A 21104-nucleotide genomic window follows, 5' to 3' on the forward strand; every position below is an offset into this window, starting at 1 on the left:
GGCTTGACGAAAAAACACGTAGAAGTGTGAAGAGAAAAACACCTGATATATAAAGCAACAATAACAAGTTGTCCCGTAGGGTTAACCGGATTTGTCAGGCGTTGCTGGGGTGGCCTGTCTCGAAAAGCCAGAAGGACCTACTCCATGCTGCATTGTGAGATAAATAAATACATCTCATTATCAGTAATATTTATTTGTTTATTAATATTTTGTTTGTATTTGTTTGTTTTGTCTTTTGCACATTGGTTGTTTATCTTTTGCAAACTGGTTATTTGTCTGTCGTGTGTCGTTTTTCGTTGATTCTATTGTATTTCTTTGCTCTACTGTGAATGCCTGAAAGAAACTTAATCTCAGGGTAGTATATGGTATTATATATGTTCTTCGATAATAAATCTACTCTGAACTTTTGAACTTAGAGAGACCCTGTGAAATTCTTTATTAAAGTCTATGTAGGATAAGGGAGAATAAGTCTGATCTGATGACTTGCCCTCAGTCACTCCTACAGTAGCCTAGGTGGGGTCACATCCAATTACTCACATTACACCTGCCCATTTAAAGTCCAATCAAAATTAATTTCTGAAGCTTATTTTTAATTATCAAATTCATCTCAAGTGTAGGGAACAATGGACTATCACTTTATGTCCATCATTTTCATGTACATTTAAGTTATATAGGAAATGTAATTTATTTCATGCAAACTGATTTCACTTGACTTTCATTGGCTGTACAGAAAAATGCCCTAAGCATTAGCACCAACTGTAACCATAGTAACCTGCAGATGCTACCATTATTATTCTATCTGTAGTTTCAGTATCACATACAATAAAATAAAATTCTGAATCCAACTCACAGCTTTTGTTGGTAATATAATTTTCTCCTCCATTGAAGGAAGAGGCTACAAGACCTGATAAACTTTCTGCTGTAATTTCAAGTACTTTCCTTGATCTACAGGGAGGTAGTCACACCTAGGCTGCCGGAAGCAGGTCGTTGGGTGACAGTTGGAGGGGGGAAAGCGAAGGTGAGCAGACAGGTAGTGCAGAACACCCCTGTGGCCATTCCCCTGAATAATAAGATTACCGTCCTGGATACTGTTGGCGGGGACGACTGACCAGGTGTGAGCCATGGTGGCAGGGCCTCTGTCACTGAGTCTGACCCAGTGGTGCAGAAGGGTGGGACAGAGAAGTGGAGAGCTGTCGTCAGTGGAGACTCTATAGTCAGGGGAGCAGACAGGAGATTTTGTGGACGTGAGAAGGACACCCGCATGGTTTGTTGCCTCCCGGGTACCAGGGTCCGGGATGTCTCTGACCGGGTGCACAACATCCTGGTACGAGAGGGAAAGCAACCAGAAGTCATGATACATGTTGGGACCAACGACATAGGCAGGAAGAGGGATGAGGTCCTGAAGGGTGAGTTTCGGGAAATAGGCAGAAGGCTGAAGAACAGGACCTCAAGGGTGGCGTTCTCAGGATTGCTGCCAGTGCTACGTGACACTGATGGTAAGAATTGGAGGAGATGGCAGTTGAATGTGTGAGGGGATCCAGGAGTACCCCTATTAACTGTTTGGAGAGAGACATTTATCATTGATGGTTTGTTTGGAAAGGAGAGAGAGACAGAGTTATTTACCACTGATATGTTGCTTTTGAAAAGAGAGAGAGAGAGAGACAAAGATTAACGGTTGGACTGTCACTTTAAGGCATTGGAAGTAATTTTGGATTTTTACTGAGTTTGGAGTCGGAGACAGCACCGAGCAGCTCGAAGGTTGCTATGGTGACCAAAGGCTGATTGTTGATGTTTCTTCAAGGACTTGTTGCTTGCTTGTGCACTCTTTTACAGACAAAGGAGGGAGGGACTCTTTGAATGACAGGTGATGCTCAGCCTGGTGAAATAAATAGGTCAGATGATACAGACCTCAGACACATGATCTGGACACTGAATGAGCATTGTTGTGCCCGCAGAGAAAATGGGTTTTGGAGGATCGATCAGGCGGATCGATCCAAATTGCTATTCCATCGGAGGAGAAGGGGTTGACTGGTGGGGAGTTGTCTATGTGTCCACCCTTGCCGGGGTGATAGCTCCACCACAGGAAAACCGGTCCCCCTGGTTAAAGTCACAGTCGGTGACTTGTAAAGGATTTCGAAGGACGACGAGAAGATCGATGGCATCAGCTCACCTGAAGACTCAACTCTCTCTCTCTCTCTCTCCCTCTCTCTCTCCATCACTACTCAACTAAATACCACAAGCTGAACTGAACTGAACTTTACTCAACATCGTAAGACTGTATCTTTTTACCCCTAAACTTAAAGAAGCTTGGTTTTTTCATACATATATATATTCCACACTTACTTTTATATATAATCATTGCTAACCTGATTGATTTATTTACATTTATATTACTGTATTGCGTAGTTACTAATAAATATTAGTAGTTTATAGCAATACGAGACTCCAAAGTGTTTTCCATCTCTGCTGTTTCTTTATCCCCGTCACGGGGTCCGTGACAAATGCGTGGCTGAGGAGTTGGTGCAGGGAGCAGGGTTTTAGATTTTTGGAGCATTGAGATCTCTTCTGGGGAAGGTGGGACCTATACAGATTGGATGGGTTGCACCTGAACTCCAGGGGGAGCAATATCCTTGCAGGTAGGTTTGCTAGCATGGTTTGGGAGGGTTTAAACTAATTTGCAAGAGGGATGGGACCCAGAGCGATAGAGCAGTGAAAGAAATGCATGGAGTAAAGCCAGATCTAACATATAGAGAGGCTTTGAGGAAAGAGAAGCAGAATAAATGGTGTAAAGACAGTAAGGTAGAAGGGCTGAAATGTGTGCACCTCAATGCAAGAAGCATCAGGAACAAAGGTGAAGAACTGAGAGCTTGGATACATGCATGGAATTATGATGTAGTGGCCATTACGGAGACTTGGCTGGCACTAGGGCAGGAATGGATTTTCAATATTCCTGGATTTCAGTGCTTTAAAAGGGATAGAGAGGGTGGAAAAAGGGGATGAGGAGTGGCATTACCGGTCAGGGATAATATTACAGCTACAGAAAGGGTGGGTAATGTAGCAGAATCCTCCTTTGAGTCAGTATGGGTGGAAGTCAGGAACAGGAAGGGAGCAGTTACTCTATTGGGGGTATTCTATAGGCCCCCTGGTAGCAGCAGAGATACATAGGAGCAGATTGGGAGGCAGATTTTGGAAAGGTGCAAAAATAACAGAGTTGTTATCATGGGTGACTTTAACTTCCCTAATATTGATTGGCACCTGATTAGTTCCAAGGGTTTAGATGGGGCAGAGTTTGTTAAGTTTGTCCAGGACGGATTCCTGTCACAGTATGTGGACAGGACGACTAGGGGGAATGCCATACTAGATCTAGTACTAGGTAATGAACTGGGTGAGGTCACAGATCTCTCAGTGGGTGAGCATCTGGGGGACAGTGACCACTGCTCCCTGGCCTTTAGCATTACCATGGAAAAGGACAGAATCAGAGAGGACAGGGAAATTTTTAATTGGGGAAGGGCAAATTATGAGGCTATAAGGCTAGAACTTGTGGGTGTGAATTGGGATGATGTTTTTGTAGGGAAATGTAATATGGACATGTGGTCGACGTTTAGAGATCTCTTGCAGGATGTTAGGGATAAATTTGTCCAGTGAGGAAGATAAAGAATGGTAGGGTGAAGGAACCATGGGTGACAAGTGAGGTGGAAAATCTAGTCAGGTGGAAGAAAGCAGCATACATGAGGTTTAGGAAGCAAGGATCAGATGGGTCTATTGAGGAATATAGGAAAACAAGAAAGGAGCTTAAGAAGGGGCTGAGAAGAGCAAGAAGGGGGCATGAGAAGGCCTTGGCGAGTAGGGTAAAGGAAAACCCCAAGGCGTTCTTCAAATGAAGCAAAAAAGGATGACAGGAGTGAAGGTAGGATTGATTAGAGATAAAGGTGGGAAGATGTGCCTGGAGGCTGTGGAAGTGAGCGAGGTCCTCAATGAATACTTCTCTTCGGTATTCATCAATGAGAGGGAACTTGATGATGGTGAGGACAATATGAGTGAGGTTGATGTTCTGGAGCATGTTGATATTAAGGGAGAGGAGGTGTTGGAGTTGTTAAAATACATTAGGACGTATATGTCCCCGGGGCCTGACGGAATATTCCCCAGGCTGCTCCACGAGGCGAGGGAAGAGATTGTTGAGCCTCTGGCCAGGATCTTTATGTCCTCATTTTCCACGGGAATGGTACCGGAGGATTGGAGGGAGGTGAATGTTGTCTCCTTGTTCAAAAAAGGTAGTAGGGATAGTCCGGGTAATTATAGATCAGTGAGCCTTACATCTGTGGTGGGAAAGCTGCTGGAAAAGATTCTTAGAGATAGGATCTCTGGGCATTTAGAGAATCATGGTCTGATCAGGGACAGTCAGAATGGCTTTGTGAAGTGCAGATCGTGTTTAACAAGCCTGATAGAGTTCTTTGAGGAGGTGACCAGGCATATTGATGAGAGTAGTGCAGTGGATGTGATCTATATGGATTTTAGTAAGGCATTTGACAAGGTTCCACATGGTAGGCTTATTCAGAAAGTCAGAAGGCATGGGATCCAGGGAAGTTTGGCCAGGTGGATTCAGAATTGGCTTGGCTGCAGAAGGCAGAGGGTTGTGGTGGAGGGGATACATTCAGATTGGAGGATTGTGACTAATGGTTTTCCACAAGTATCTGTTCTGGGACCTCTACTTCTCGTGATTTTTATTAACGACCTGGATGTGGGGGTAGAAGGGTTGGTTGGCAAGTTTACAGACGACATGAAGGTTGGTGGTGTTGTAGATCGTGTAGAGGATTGTCAAAGATTGCAGAGAGACATTGATAGGATGCAGAGTGGGCTGAGAAGTGGCAGTTCAACCCTGAGAAGTATGAGGTGGTACACTTTGGAAGGACAAACTCCAAGGCAGAGTACAAAGTAAATGGCAGGATACTTGGTAGTGTGGAGGAGCAGAGGGATCTGGGGGTACATGTCCACGGATCCCTGAAAGTTGCCTCACAGGTGGATAGGGTAGTTAAGAAAGCTTATGGGGTGTTAGCTTTCATAAGTCGAGGGATAGAGTTTAAGAGTCGCAATGTAATGATGCAGCTCTATAAAACTCTGGTTAGGCCACACTTGGAGTATTGTGTCCAGTTCTGGTCGCCTCGCTATAGGAAGGATGTGGAAGCATTGGAAAGGGTACAGAGGAGATTTACCATGTTGCTGTCTGGTTTAGAGAGTATGCATTATGATCAGAGATTAAGGGAGCTAGGGCTTTACCCTTTGGAGAGGAGGAGGATGAGAGGAGACATGATAGAGGTGTACAAGATAATAAGAGGAATAGATGGAGTGGAGTGGATAGCCAGCACCTCTTCCCCAGGGCACCACTGCTCAATACAAGAGGACATGGCTTTAAGGTAAGGGGTGGGAAGTTCAAGGGGGATATTAGAGGAAGGTTTCTTACTGAGAGAGTGGTTGGTGCGTGGAATGCACTGCCTGAGTCAGTGGTGGAGGCAGATACACTAGTGAAGTTTAAGAGACTACTGAACAGGTATATGGAGGAACTTAAGGTGGGGTCTTATATGGGAGGCAGGGTTTGAGGGTCGGTACAACATTGTGGGCCGAAGGGCCTGTACTGTGCTGTACTATTCTATGTTCTTTCATCTCTTAAAGAATGGAGCTTAAAAAAATAGAGGGCTATGGGTAACCCAAGGTAAATTCTAAGGTATGGACATGTGCAGCACAGCTTTGTGGGCCAAAGGGTCAGCATTGTGCTGTAAGCCTTCTATATTTCTATGTTTCTAACAGAATAGAACCAGTTGCCTTTCAGTAACTTCATCCTGTATGAACTGTATCTGAGGTGAGTAATAGAACATATGCATTTATAACCTAAGCTCATTGGTTAGACATTAGGATTTGAAGGCATGGCCATATCATCCATTTTTACCAAAATGGCGGTATATCATATAACATTTAATCCAATACAATGAGGGGAATAAGCCTGATGCATTTAAGATCAATGGGGTTTTATTTCATGCTAGAAAAATGCGATGACAAAGTGAACCATACTTTGAACACATATCATGAACACTTTACATGATACCTCCTCAAACAATTCTGATGTTGGACAAACTTATTCTTAACTGAGAGTGAACACTAAGAAATGGTACCTACTTGCACCTACTTATACGGAAAATATGTACACATAGAAATTATTTGATAAACATTTTAATATGAAGTTGAATTTTCCTTATGAAATCTCATTCAAGAAATTAGACCAGGCACTTCTGGCATAATTCAGAGTTGTGCATGAACATCATAATGTCATCAATAAGTGAAGCACATCCTTGCCTTACAGCCAGTAATCAGTACAATAATGTGCAACCTACAAACTCCCAGTGAAGCAAAGAAAATTTCACATAGCAAGTCAGTTTAGAGACGTGAATAAATGGTCTCCCACTGGGGAGATATATTTTGTGATCGTTGCAGAAGAACAGCACTTTCCTCACAGTGGTTTAGAACTACTTTCCAATCTGAAACAACAATAGCGGCCACACGCACAGTAATCACCCATTACCCTCCCTGCAATTTCCCTCATTTCCATGAAAGTCATTTATACTAATATTGCTATGCAGAGGGTTCTTAAAGGCAGAGGTCTGCTTCCTATGATTCCTAATTTTAAAGACAGCACCCGTGATCGCTGCAGGCAGTTGTAATCAGGGACTTCACAGGTCTCAGTTATCAAAGCAGTCATGAGTGTAAACGGCTTTAATCACTTTTTAAAAGTGAATTTTTCAAGTTCCATCATTTTGTAGGTTACAACTCAAATGAGTGCTCACTCTGAACACAGCATTTGTTCAATGCAGCGAATAAAGATAAACTTCTGTTTCTAGGCACGTTTTCACAGTCCAGTTGTTAAGGCAACTGGCCTGTCTGTAATCAAAATATCTCTGGCCTCCTTTCCAAAAATGGGTATTGTATCAGCCACTCTGCAGTACATGCTCCCACTCACTGGCTGAAGTGCTTTAAAAACAGCTCCAGATCGCCTTGAGTAGCTTAAACAGGTAGAAGGGTGATATTTCACAATTTATCAGCGGAGCATGTTGTTTTGAACCTTGTGACTGTAGAACGAATTAGTGTATCACATTGGTGAGTGGGAGTGTTGGGTTTTATCACTCACATCCATGTACAGGGAAAAAATCTATTGTAAATCAGCTTGATTTACTCACTCTTAATCATTCTTATCCAAATAGATACAAGGCCTACACAAACCAGCTCCATAATGCATTAAAGGACATACTCTTTCAGAGAGAAAGCTTGAATATTTTATCAGTAAAATCTTGAAAAAGGAACGACCCTCTTAGTAATTATTAATCGAGTTTACTTCACCTCAGATTGAAATGTAAGGAGTCCAAATGTATTGAAGTATCATATGGTGGCAGTATTTCAGATTTTAACAGTAAAGTAGAATTTCTTTAACATTGCTTCTCTTTCCAACAATGTTACTTCTTCTGAAATATGGCAGAGACAGTAAAGGAATGTTGGTGGAGAGAGAGGCTCCATAGAATTGTCCAATCAATGGTAACTGCTGAGTTTGAGTAAATATTAGTTACTCATTTACTAATTGAAAAGATGAGGAAGCACACATTATAGCAATAAACAAAACTGGAAATTATATCTGTACTATGCACACAAATTTTTAGTATCCATCTTTAAGATGAAAAGCTCCATAAATAGTTCCATACCTCAGGCAAAATACGTTCTCACTTCCCATTACAGCATGGTATTGTGTACAATAGATTGGTCTTTGCACTTTGCACACTTCACATACACAAAGGGCATATAGGCATCCGTTAGTCTCATGATATCATAGATTTGCGCCTTGGAAGGTTTCCAGGGCACAGGCCTGGGCAAGGTTGTATGGAAGACTAGCAGTTGTCCATGCTACAAGTCTCCCCTCTCCCACGCCACTGATGTTGTCCAAGGGGAGGGCACTAGGGCTGATACAGCTTGGCACCAGTGTCGTCGCAGAGCAATGTGTGGTTAAGTGCTTTGCTCAAGGTCACAACACGCTGCCTCAGCTGAGCTCGAACTAGTGACCTTCAGATCACTAGACCGACGCCTTAACCACTGCACAAACCATGACGTCTTAACCCTGCGCCAACACTACACAAAGAATATTCCTACATTTACTCTCCCATATTTCTGAAGTCTAGTAACATGTGAGTTTGCGGGTGAGCAAAGCCCAAGAAGAGGGAAGGGATTGTTGGAGCTTGGATCTTCAACACTAAAGCTCAAGGGTCAGCTTGGGGAATTGTGAGCAGGTGGAGGAAGGAGTCATAAACAGCTGATAGAGAGTTCTGGGTTATACTTGAGTGTTTGGGTGCTATGGACGCTATTACATTCAGGACAGGGCCCAGCGTTGGAGCCCCTGAAGGGAAACTGCATTAAATGGGGACATCATAAAAGGATCCTCTCTGCAGGTAGTTCTATGTGCTACTCTTTTTACTGCATTTGAGTTGATGGATTCTGATATTGAGTGTGGGGACTAATGTCCAATATAGTTCAGTAAACAAGTTGACAATGGCTTGGAACTTAGATAAGATATAACAAAATTTTCTTGGACAGCCAAATTTGAGGAGAGTGTTCATAGCCTATACCAGTTGATGGAGTCAAATGTGAGTCAAGAAGGTAGCTGATTATGCTCCCTTTATTTCTCTTGGGATTGTCATGGGATGAAGATCCTGTCCATTTGCTCCTGGAGGGATGGAGTTCCAATCATGATTCAAAGGAAGCTGTTGAAGAGGAATTTGGTAATGGTTTTTATCGTGGCAGATATCAGAGGAAGTTTTCTATAGTTACAACAGTGAACATCTCCTTTCTTTGAAGATGGTCACAATAATGACACCTCTGAGGTTCCTGCTATATTGTGACTGAAATCATCAAGTTTTAGAATTTCGATAAAGGAAACTTCGAGGGCATTTTTGACTTTTTGTCGGCAAGTGCTGCTATTCAGACTAAATCAAATAGCTTGCTTTTGAATTGAGTCAAGAACGCTTACGTCAAAGGTGATGTCACATTTGCAAAGTTTGTGGGTGTATTTGCAGAGGCCTTGACATTCCTCTCTATCCTGTAGATAAGTTCTGGTTGCAATCTCCATTCGTGGCTCTCAGCAGAATGGTGCCTTGAATGGTCTGCCAATATTGATGAACTCACACATGTTATAGAAACATAGAAAATAGGTGCAGGAGCAGGCCATTCGGCCCTTCGAGCCTGCACCGCCATTTATTATGATCATGGCTGATCATCCAACTCAGAACCCCGCCCCAGCCTTCCCTCCATACCCCCTGACCCCCGTAGCCACAAGGGCCATATCTAACTCCCTCTTAAATATAGCCAATGAACTGGCCTCAACTGTTTCCTGTGGCAGAGAATTCCACAGATTCACCACTCTGTGTGAAGAAGTTTTTCCTAATCTCAGTCCTAAAAGGCTTCCCCTCTATCCTCAAACTGTGGCCCCTCGTTCTGGATTTCCCCAACATCGGGAACAATCTTCCTGCATCTAGCCTGTCCAATCCCTTTAGGATCTTATACGTTTCAATCAGATCCCCCCTCAATCTTCTAAATTCCAACGAGTACAAGCCCAGTTCATCCAGTCTTTCTTCATATCAAAGTCCTGCCATCCCAGGAATCAATCTGGTGAACCTTCTTTGTACTCCCTCTATGGCAAGGATGTCTTTACTCAGATTAGGGGACCAAAACCGCACACAATACTCCAGGTGTGGTCTCACCAAGACCTTGTACAACTGCAGTAGTACCTCCCTGCTCCTGTACTCGAATCCTCTCGCTATAAATGCCAGCGTACCATTCGCCTTTTTCACCGCCTGCTGTACCTGCATGCCCACTTTCAATGACTGGTGTATAATGACACCCAGGTCTCGTTGCACCTCCCCTTTTCCTAATCGGCCACCATTCAGATAATAATCTGTTTTCCTATTTTTGCCACCAAAGTGGATAACTTCACATTTATCCACATTAAATTGCATCTGCCATGAATTTGCCCACTCACCCAACCTATCCAAGTCACCCTGCATCCTCTTAGCATCCTCCTCACAGCTAACACTGCCACCCAGCTTCGTGTCATCCGCAAACTTGGAGATGCTGCATTTAATTCCCTCATCCAAGTCATTAATATATATTGTAAACAACTGGGGTCCCAGCACTGAGCCTTGCAGTACCCCACTAGTCACCGCCTGCCATTCTGAAGAGGTCCCGTTTACTCCCACTCTTTGCTTCCTGTCTGCTAACCAACTCTCCACCCACACCAATACCTTACCCCCAATACCGTGTGCTTTAAGTTTGCACACTAATCTCCTGTGTGGAACCTTGTCAAAAGCCTTCTGAAAATCCAAATATACCACATCCACTGGTTCTCCCCTATCCACTCTACCAGTTACATCCTCAAAAAATTCTATGAGATTCGTCAGACATGATTTTCCTTTCATAAATCCATGCTGACTTTGTCCGATCATTTCACCGCTTTCCAAATGTGCTGTTATCACATCTTTGATAACTGACTCCAGCAGTTTCCCCACCACCGACATTAGGCTAACCGGTCTATAATTCCCCGGTTTCTCTCTCCCTCCTTTTTTAAAAAGTGGAGTTACATTAGCCACCCTCCAATCCTCAGGAACTAGTCCAGAATCTAATGAGTTTTGAAAAATTATCACTAATGCATCCACTATTTCTTGTGCTACTTCCTTAAGCACCCTGGGATGCAGACCATCTGGCCCTGGGGATTTATCTGCCTTTAATCCCTTCAATTTACCAAACACCACTTCCCTACTAACATGTATTTCGCTCAGTTCCTCCATCTCACTGGACCCTCTGTCCCCTACTATTTCTGGAAGACAGAAGACAGAACCAAAGTAATTATTCAATTCGTCTGCCATGTCCTTGCTCCCCATAATCAATTCACCTGTTTCTGTCTGTAGGGGACCTACATTTGTCTTTTCCAGTCTTTTCCTTTTTACATATCTATAAAAGCTTTTACAGTCAGTTTTTATGTTTCCTGCCAGTTTTCTCTCATGATCTTTTTTCCCCTTCCTAATTAAGTCCTTTGTCCTCCTCTGCTGAACTCTGAATTTTTCCCAGTCCTCAGGTGAGCCACTTTCTCTGGCTAATTTGTATGCTTCTTCTTTGGAATTGATACTATCCCTAATTTCTCTTGTCAGCCACGGGTGCACTACCTTCCTTGATTTATTCTTTTGCCAAACTGGGATGAACAATTGTTGTAGTTCATCCATGCAACCTTTAAATGCTTGCCATTGCATATCCACCGTCAATCCTTTAAGTGTCATTTGCCAGTCTATCTTAGCTAATTCACGTCTCATACCTTCAAAGTTACCCCTCTCTAAGTTCAGAACCTTTGTTTCTGAATTAACTATGTCACTCTCCATCTTAAAGAAGAATTCCACCATATTATGGTCACTCTTACCCAAGGGGCCTCTCACGACAAGATTGCTAATTAACCCTTCCTCATTGCTCAAAACCCAGTCCAGAATAGCCTGCTCTCTAGTTGGTTCCTCAACATGTTGGTTCAAAAAACCATCCTGCATACATTCCAAGAAATCCTCTTCCTCAGCACCTTTACCAATTTGGTTCACCCAATCTACATGTAGATTGAAGTCACCCATTATAACTGCTGTTCCTTTATTGCACACATTTCTAATTTCCTGTTTAATACCATCTCCGACCTCACTACTACTGTTAGGTGGCCTGTACACAACTCCCACCAGCGTCTTCTGCCCCTTAGTGTTTCGCAGCTCTACCCATATTGATTCCACATCTTCCCGGCTTATATCCTTCCTTTCTATTGCGTTAATCCCTTCTTTAACCAGTTATGGCAAACAATAAATTGCTGAAATGCCTGTGCTCTCACCTCTCACTATCTCTGTTCCTTAGCTCATCATTTTCTGCTGGACTTCTGCCCGCAGGTGTTTTTATTTTCCTTGTAGTGGAGCTTTCCATCCAAGAACAGTGTATGCACGTGATTAATTAATGCCTCAATCTCCTAGTCATCCATATCAAACCACTTATGCCTTTTATGACAGAGAAGCCAAGAGGCTTTTCACAGATATTTCTTCAGGGCAATGCAAATACTGTAGACATTCAGTGGCACATGTTGGTTGGGAGTTGGCAGGTTCTTTGTGAAGCATGGGCTGTGAGGAAATACACAAGACCCTAAGATATAGGAAAAGATTTGGGCCATTCATTACAACAAGTCTGCTCCACCATTCCATAATGGCTGATTTATTATCCCCCTCAACCCTATTTTCAGCCTTATCCTCATAACCTTTGATATTCTTACTTATAAAGAATCTATCAATCTCTGCGTTTGAAGACACTGAAAGTTATTAATTTGTCTCCATTTGGGATATGAACCAGGATAATTTGAAAGGTGGGAGTGGAAATCTTCCTTAGCTTCATCTGCAGCTTCAGGAATGCATTGATGTCATCAGTATAGTGCCTCTACTTTTCGGGCCAAATTTTGATGAGGCTCCTGTGAATTTTGCAGGAATCACTCTTTCTTGATGGTGAAACTCACACTTTGGGAAGTTTGCCTCTCCAAATGAAGGTTTATCCTCCGCTTGTTCTTTTAACTAGTGACTTCCTGCTTGTCATGTGGTAATGTTGATATCAAAGAGTCTAACTTCTTAAATTATGATGGCAGAGTGTTACTCAGTTCTCCCACTGAAGAGACCGTCCATTGGGGTCCATAAAGATAAAGTACAAATTACCCCTGTGTAAGTTCTTGTAATGTGAAATAGCCATTGGACTCCAGATACCATGATATACAGATTGATTCAGTTGATTCATTGACACAAAAGAAATGATTGAAGATCTTCCTATATACTTGATTTTATAAATTATTGCTCTGTTTAGTTTAATGAACTGATTAATATTCTTCCCCTATGTAGAGGACATTAGCTGTGTAATGGCAAAGGCCAGGATAATGCAATTTTGAAGAAAATTTGTCTTGTGGATAACAATATCCTCTCGATCAGTGGGTCCCAAGTTGGGCATTATTGTGCACCTGTGCAGTGAGAGTTTCCGAGGGGCGGGGGTGACAATGATAAAGGGGGTGGTGGGCAGGCACTTGGTAGCAAGAGGGGCAGTTGAGGTATTATAGGTTTAATTTTTAAAATGAATTATTATAGGCATTTGATTGAAATGATTATGTAATCACCTCATCACTTGCTAACCCATGGTGCTCTTAGGCTTTGATCAAAGCACGTTATAGTTGTTGAAAAGCAGTGTGATACTTCTGTATTTGGCATATCGTGAGAAATCTGGACTGAAGAAATCATGTTATTTCCAGGTCCAGGTTAGTGAATAATTGCTGTTCACTATTGTAGTACAGTGCTACACACAAAATGCTGGAGGAACTCAGCATCTATGGAAATGAATAGACAGTCAACTTTCGGGCTGGGACTGGCTAGTACAATTCCCATACTCAAACCACGCAGTGACTCAATTCTTGTGAATTAGGGTACGGCATTCAATGGGGTAAAGTTCCGAATCTGTCCTTTCGAAAGCTCTTGTTTGCATTTCTCTCGCCCATGGCCCAGCCAAGGTACCACTGTCCCCCTTTATGTACCTTCAGGTAGAGAGTCAGGTTTTGCCTGAACTATAACCTTCCCGTTTATTGATTGCAGCACTTGAGGTTCAACATAATAGATGATTGATCATGGTTGTTATTCCATAACGAAAATGGAAGAAGTAGACCAAAGGAAAAAGAAGTATAGATTAGATTAGATTAGATTCAACTTCATTGTCATTGTGCTGAGTACAGATACAAAGCCAATGAAATGCAGTTAGCATCTAACCAGAAATGCAAAGAATAGTGTTATTTACAAAATAACTGCGAATAAAAAGTAAGTGATACAGCACACAAATATAAAAGTACTGAGACAGTACAATATGGGTGCAATACTACTTAGCGCTGTGATGTGAGGTTCAGCAGGGTCACACAGCCTCAGGGAAGAAGCTCTTCCTGTGCCTGCTGGTGCGGGAGCCGAGGCTCCTGTAGCGCCTACCGGATGGGAGTCCATGGTTAGGGTGAGATGCATCCTTGATAATGTGTTTTGCCCTGCCCAGGCAGCGTTTATGGTAGATGTTCTCAATGGTGGTCAACTGGGTGCTGATAATCCGCTGGGTAGTTTTCACCACACGGTGGAGTGCTTTGCGGTCCGATACAGGACAATTGTCATACCACACTGAGATGCAGTTGGTGAGTATGCTCTCAACGGGACAGTGGTAAAAGTCCGTCAGTATCCTGGGACAGAGTTGAGCTTTTGTGATGCTCCACAGGAAATAAAGGCACTGTTGCGCCTTTTTGATCAGGATGCAGGAGTTCAGGGATCAGGTAAGATCCTCGGAAATCTGGACACTAAGGAATTTGAAGCTTGATACATGCTCCACTACAGCTCCATTGATGTAGATGGGGACGTTGCTCCTAGCATGCCTGAAGTCCACAATGATCTCCTCAGTCTTCTGGGTGTTAAGGGATGTTGCTCCTAGCATGCCTGAAGTCCACAATGATCTCCTTGGTCTTCTGGGTGTTAAGGACCAGGTTGTTGTTGGTACACCACGGGGCCAGGTGCTGGACCTCGTCCCTGTAGGACGTCTCGTCATCCCCTCTGATCAGGCCAACTACTGTGGTGTCGTCTGAGAACTTGATTATGGAGTTAGAACCATGTACAGGAACGCAGTCATAGGTGAAAAGAGAGTACAAAAGAGGGCTCAGCACACAGCTTTGAGGCACGCAGGCGTTCAGGGTGAGAGTGAAGGAGGAGAGGTCATCCATCTTAACTGATTGGGGTCTGTTAGTCAGAAGGTCCAAGGTCCAATTGCAGAGGGATAAGCTGATACCAAGCTGGCAAAGTTTGGCAATCAGCTTGGAGGGGATCATAGTATAATGTGGAGTATCTGAAATATGGATTCATACCAGCACCAAGCAATGACAGCCAATGTGTTCGTTGTGTAGAAAAGTTTTTTTTAAATGAGGCAATGAAACCATTTGGGCTCCTTAAACATTTGAAGGGAATATACTCTGATAAAGCAAACAAGAACTTGGCTTATTTCAGTCAATTCACGAAAACTTTCAGAAACAGAAAACACTTAAACATATTTGCCAGCATTTCACAACAAAACAGTATTGATTTGTGTGCTTTACACAACGTTTCATTGTTCATCACTAAGTCTGGAAAGCCCCATACAATTAGAAAAGATCTGATTCTGCTAGCAGTAAGGGATGTTCCGAGTATGGTTTTGCATACGTCAGCAGATCAAATAATTACAGTGATTCTGCTCTGCAACAACTCTTTTCAAAGGTGAATTGGTGAAATGTTTGAGAATGTGGATACACATTGTGCAACATAGTTAGGACAACAGAATTTGCTCTGCAGCTGGGTGAGTCAACTCTGCCAGGCAACAAATCATTGCTTCTTGCTTTTATTCACTTCATCAAAAAGAGGAAGCATAGTTCAAGTGATGTTATTTACAAGGGGACTAGAAGCAGATATGAATGGGGAGTCAATATTTCAGTTTTTCTGAGGAATTTTTCAGGGAGAAGGACATTCCAATCACTAACATTCTTGCTTGTGCAAAAGATGGGACACAGTCAATGAAAGAGCACCACTATGAGGTTATTACTTTCTTGAAAAAGCCTGCAGCTAACATGTTTACTATTCACTGTGTAATTCAGAAGGAACATCCTGTCTTATAATACACAAGTGATCGGATGCACAAATCATTAAATACTGTTATCACAGTGGTAAATAAGATCAAGGGCCAAGCTCTCAGTTCTCAACTATTTCGAGAGCCTGGTTTTGAGCATGTTGAATAGTTTCAATGTTTGCTGTTGCACATAAATCAGATGGCTCTCAAAAGGAACTGCTCGAGCTGTCTTTATGCACTTTTTGAATCTGTAATAAAGTTCTTTGAAGAGTCAAATGCTTTATTTAGTAAACAATTCAAGAATATTAGGCTGGTGTTGCTTATTTATCAGAATTATTTGCCAAGTTTAATTAAATCAGTCTTCAATTGCAAGGAAATGAAGTGAATCTTATCAAACTCAAACCAGTCCTTTCCACATTTCTATCCTAGGTAACCATATTTAAACTTAACATTGGCCGTTGTGACTTTTTCCAATTTCCGAGCCTCTCTAAGTTGGAAGAGAAGGAATTTTATTTGTAGCTTTATATTTACTTGAAGATTTTTTGCAATTATTTGTCACTGCTTTGAACTTGCAGTTTGTATTTTTTTTCCACTGTGTATCATAATTCAAAATTCTTTGTAGTTTTTATGTAATGGCAGGAGAGGGGGTGGGAATGTGGCCTGGGAGCCAAGGGGGCAGTAGCCCAAAAAAGTTTGGGAGCCACTGCTCTAAATCTAAATAATACTTTCTGCATAACTCAGAATATTCAGATTCAGCTCCACAAATACAAAAGGAATCTCTCGACTTGTTAGAATTTATACCCCTGGATGAAACGTCCTTGTCTTCGCTGGAGTTTAACTTTGATGCTAAAGAATAGTCTGAAGCTATAACTAACATGAAGAGAGGGAAAACTCCTGGGCCCGATGGAATTCTGATTGAAATATACAAAATCTTTAAGATTAAATTAATATCACCTCTGCTTGATATGTATCAGGAGTCATTTGACACTGGATCCCTCCCCCCCCCCTTAATATGGCAGAAATTACACCACTGTTAAAACCTGGAAAACCATCGTCCCTATGTGGATCTTATAGGCCAATCTCGTTTCTGAACAATGGTCTCAAAATTCTCTGTAAGGTTATTAGCTAGGAGGCTGGAGCCGCTCTTGCCAAAAATGGTCCACCCTGACCAAAATGGATTTGTTAAGGGAAGGCAGGGCTTCCACAACACTCGAAGAGTGCTTAATATACTTTATGAAAAACCTGGAAGCTCTGATAGCGCTATTCTGCCATTGGATGCCGAGAAAGCCTTTGACAGAGTGGAATAGCAATATCTATTTAAAGTTTTGGAAAGATTTGGTATGGAGGAAAATTTCTAAGGTGGATACAGCTTCTTTATTCTAACCCACAGGCTGAAATTTTAACTAATGGGCTTCTTTCGGCACCGTTTAAACTCCAACGGGGAACAAGACAGGGCTGTCCCCTATCTCCTCTCCTGTTTATCCTGGCCATTGAGACACTTGCTATGGCAATTCGAAAACAGGATAACATAGCAGGAATAACTATAGGAGATATAGAACTTCACATAGCTCTGTAGCGGATGACGTAATTTTGTTTTGCTCCAACTTGAAACAAACATTACCTGCCTTAATTGACCTGATAAGTACCTTTGGTACTTTTGCAGGCTATAAAATAAACAACAACAAATCTGCATTATTATTCATGGATAAAGACGAGAGACTCAATCCCCCACTTCAAACTCCGTTTATGGTGTCAGAACAGGGTTTTACTTACTTGGGTGTTAAAATTACTCCTACTATTGAGAAAATTATCCCACTAATTAAAACCCTCTTACAGACTCAGTTATTCAACTTATAAACAGATGGATGAAATTGCCCATATCTTTGATTGGACGCATAAACATTCTAAAAATGTCAATTTTACCAAAGTTCCTGTACCTTTTCCAATCTATCCCACTTTCTCCTCTATCATCTTTCTTTTATTTATTAAAGAAAAAATTTTCTAATTTTATCTGGAATAATAGACGTCCAAGACTCTGGCTTTCCCTGATATATCTGCAGTATGACAGAGGCGGCTTACAGCTACCAAATCTTTTATGAAATTTCTGGGCAGCCCAATTTAAAGCAGGAATGTTTTACTTTGTTAAGGATTACTCCCCTACTTGAGTCTCAATGGAATCCCAGTCGATCAATATCCCTCTAGAACTATATATGTATTCAGCAGATAAGAAAAAACTAGTTAAACAAACTAAAAACCCTTTCTTAAAAAATACAATAATAGTTTGGCACGATGCTCTTGCGTATTTGGGAGAGACATCACAGTTATCCCAGTTTACTCCTATCTTTGGTAATGATAGCCTCCAGCCTGGCAGAGCAGACCCTTGTTTTAAAACTTGGTCTACCTGAGGCATAGCTAAGTTTCTGGTCTTTATAATGGCAATACTTTTATGTCATTTGAAGAACTCAAGGCCACATATGGAATTCCAACAAAACACTTTTTTAAATACCTTCAGTTGCAAAGTTTTATTATATCCAGGCAAGGTTACAGTTTGAAGCTCCCTCCTTTATCTACTCTAGAAGATATCACTCTGAAATTATCTGAAGCTAGGGGACATGTGTCTGTATTATACAATTTGTTTGCAAGTAAATGCAAAGAGTCATCAAACAACATACTACAAGTATGGAGAACTGATTTGCATGAGAATCTGTCAGAAAAAGAGTGGTCAGGAGCTTGTTCCTTTGTTCAAACCCGATCAGTGAAAACTCATTCTAAATTACTACAATACAAATGGATAACCAGACAGTACATTACTCCAGTCAGGTTGCATCACTTTAACTCCAACATTCCAGACTCTTGCACGAAATGTAGCCGCCAAAAGGGGTCTCTGTTCCATTGTATGTGGGAGTGCCCCCAGATAATCTGCTTCTGGAAGAAGGTGCTGGATTTGATGAGTCAGATTATTGGAAAAAAGGTGCCCCTTGATCGTAAATTATGTATTCTGAATATTTATCCAAAGGACTTTGTAACCTCCAAAAATGTAAGGTATCTGCCTAATATTTATTTTTTGGAAGCTAAGTGCTGCATGGCCTATTCATGGAAGGAACCAACAACCAGTGGACTCTCACAATGGCTGAAAGGAATGACTTCTTACCTTGCTCTAGAAAAGATAAGCTACATCACAAAAAGAAATTTGGGACATTTTCTACAGGTTTCTGGAGAACAATATTCAGGATGATGAAAGTAACGATGATGAAGTAGGAGAAGGTGAGTTAGGTGATTAGATACACCTCAGTTTAATTCGATTGTGAATTAAACTAAGTTTTTATAAGCTGAAATAATTGCTCTGACAGAGATGCTTTTCAGTCACAAGGTGCCATTTTAAGTTTAGATGAAACCTACAATGAGCTTTTGAATTTATTTTTTATTTCGTAACATGTTAAGAGTGTGCGTGATTCAAGGCTTTTAAAAATATGACAGGTGCTTATAGAGAAGAAGAAAATGGATCAAATAAGTTGAATGAAATATATTGAAGGTGAGTAAATGAAATAGGTCAGCTTCAGTAAAGACAGTAAACACAGTGCTTTTCTTGTTCATTATATTGTGTGGGAAGCAAATAGAGGAAATGACCTTGATTTTGAAGAATGGTGGGATCAAGCTGATGGGTGGTTGATATAAAGTGCACGTCAAGTGAAGAGTGACCCCAGAAAATCCAGGGAAGTGCTAGGCAGATCCAACTTGTCTTTAAGCAAATCTAGCACTGTTTAGCAAATGGGAGTAGGAATCCAACATTGAAATATTGCAACCAGAATCCCAGTGGAAAGATTCTGGGAACCACTCCCCAGATATGATCATGATGATGGGACTTTGATTAGTTCTGGGATTTCGGGCTATCATAAATATTTGAGAAGCTTGAAGGAATGTTTTTGCTCCTTCAATCGACAAAATTGACAAGAATGAAAGGCGTAAAACAAGCTGATAAAAATTGAGGCAAATAAATCTTCTGAAAATGCAGATTAAAAACCTTTTCTATTGAATTGAAGTAATGGATTGTGCGATATAGAGTCTAAGAAAGTTGTTTATTTATTAATTAGTAAAAGTTAATTAAGAATAGGATTGAATTTTATAAGACTTGGTATACAGATGATTTGATAGGGGTGACTTATTATTCTTTCCATTCTTAACAAGGACACCTTCAAAAGATGATGGCATCCATCATTAAAGACTTTAAGCTCCTATACCTGCCCCCGAGGGTCCTCTTCTCAGTACTAAAATCAAGGAAGACGTACAGGAGCTTGAAGACACAGTCAATTTGTAATTCTTATTGTAACCTGTAGTAATTTTTAATGTATTGCACTGCATTGCTGCCACAAAACAACAAATTTCACATTTGTCAGTGAGAATAAATCTGATTCTGATTCTATTGGCACATGAGAATCTAATTAAATTCAATAGATTAGATGTTTATGCTCAAATAATATGTTAGGATTTTAGTCAGGCTCACCCATCTCTAGTTTCCTGGCCTATTTTTCCTACCCTTCTTGAACAATGAATTGAGTAATTGATAACTCCATTAAGTTATGCAATATGGTGAATACCTCCAATAGCTTCTGACAACCAAGTCCAGCTCCTGGCCTTTATATGTTGCTCAGCTACTGAGTCTAGTGGACTGTTTCTACTGACAGGAGGAGGGGCAAATGTGGGTTACTGGTGCCTTAAAACCACTCGCTTTGGACAGATGGGGTTCGTTAGCCATAGTTGGCAGCTCATCTAGGAGAAGCAAAACACTGATCTCAAACCTTCGTTGTCTTGTGGCTATACCCACCAATGGAGAAGGTTTGGGACTAAACTCCATGGGAAAAATCTGGAGCTGGGGTCCCCAAGGCAGTCCTACATTGAGTTCAAAGCTGACTGGCAACTCCTGCGATGCTTCTGGCACCAAACTGTATCAGTGTCTTCTGTTCCTTTGGGTTCATCAGGCGCATGGAGAGGGGGAGCTTGCTACATGGGCAACAGCTTGCTCTCCATATCATACTGCCCATGCTTGTGTATCCAGATGGCTAGGACGCAATATCCATGGTCAACTCTGAGTGACGGGGGCTCTCACCTGACATGGTTTAATGGGAGTGGAAGCTTGACAAGTTCTGAATTATTTGAGTTAAACATGCAATGTTACTTGAATCATTGTTGCCCAATTTGATGTCACTAGTTTAAGAAATAAAATGGAGAATGGTGAGGGACTCCAAGTGCAAGGTTGAGGAGGATTGGAGGGATCAAAGGAAAATAGAGGTTGCAAGAATCTGGCAAAGAGAGATTCATCATTACAGAATTGCTGAGATTGTGGCATGAAATTTCAGGATCTCAGTGCCTGA

This window comes from Mobula birostris, chromosome 1 (genome assembly GCF_030028105.1).
Source record: "Mobula birostris isolate sMobBir1 chromosome 1, sMobBir1.hap1, whole genome shotgun sequence".
In the NCBI taxonomy this organism is placed as follows: domain Eukaryota; kingdom Metazoa; phylum Chordata; class Chondrichthyes; order Myliobatiformes; family Myliobatidae; genus Mobula; species Mobula birostris.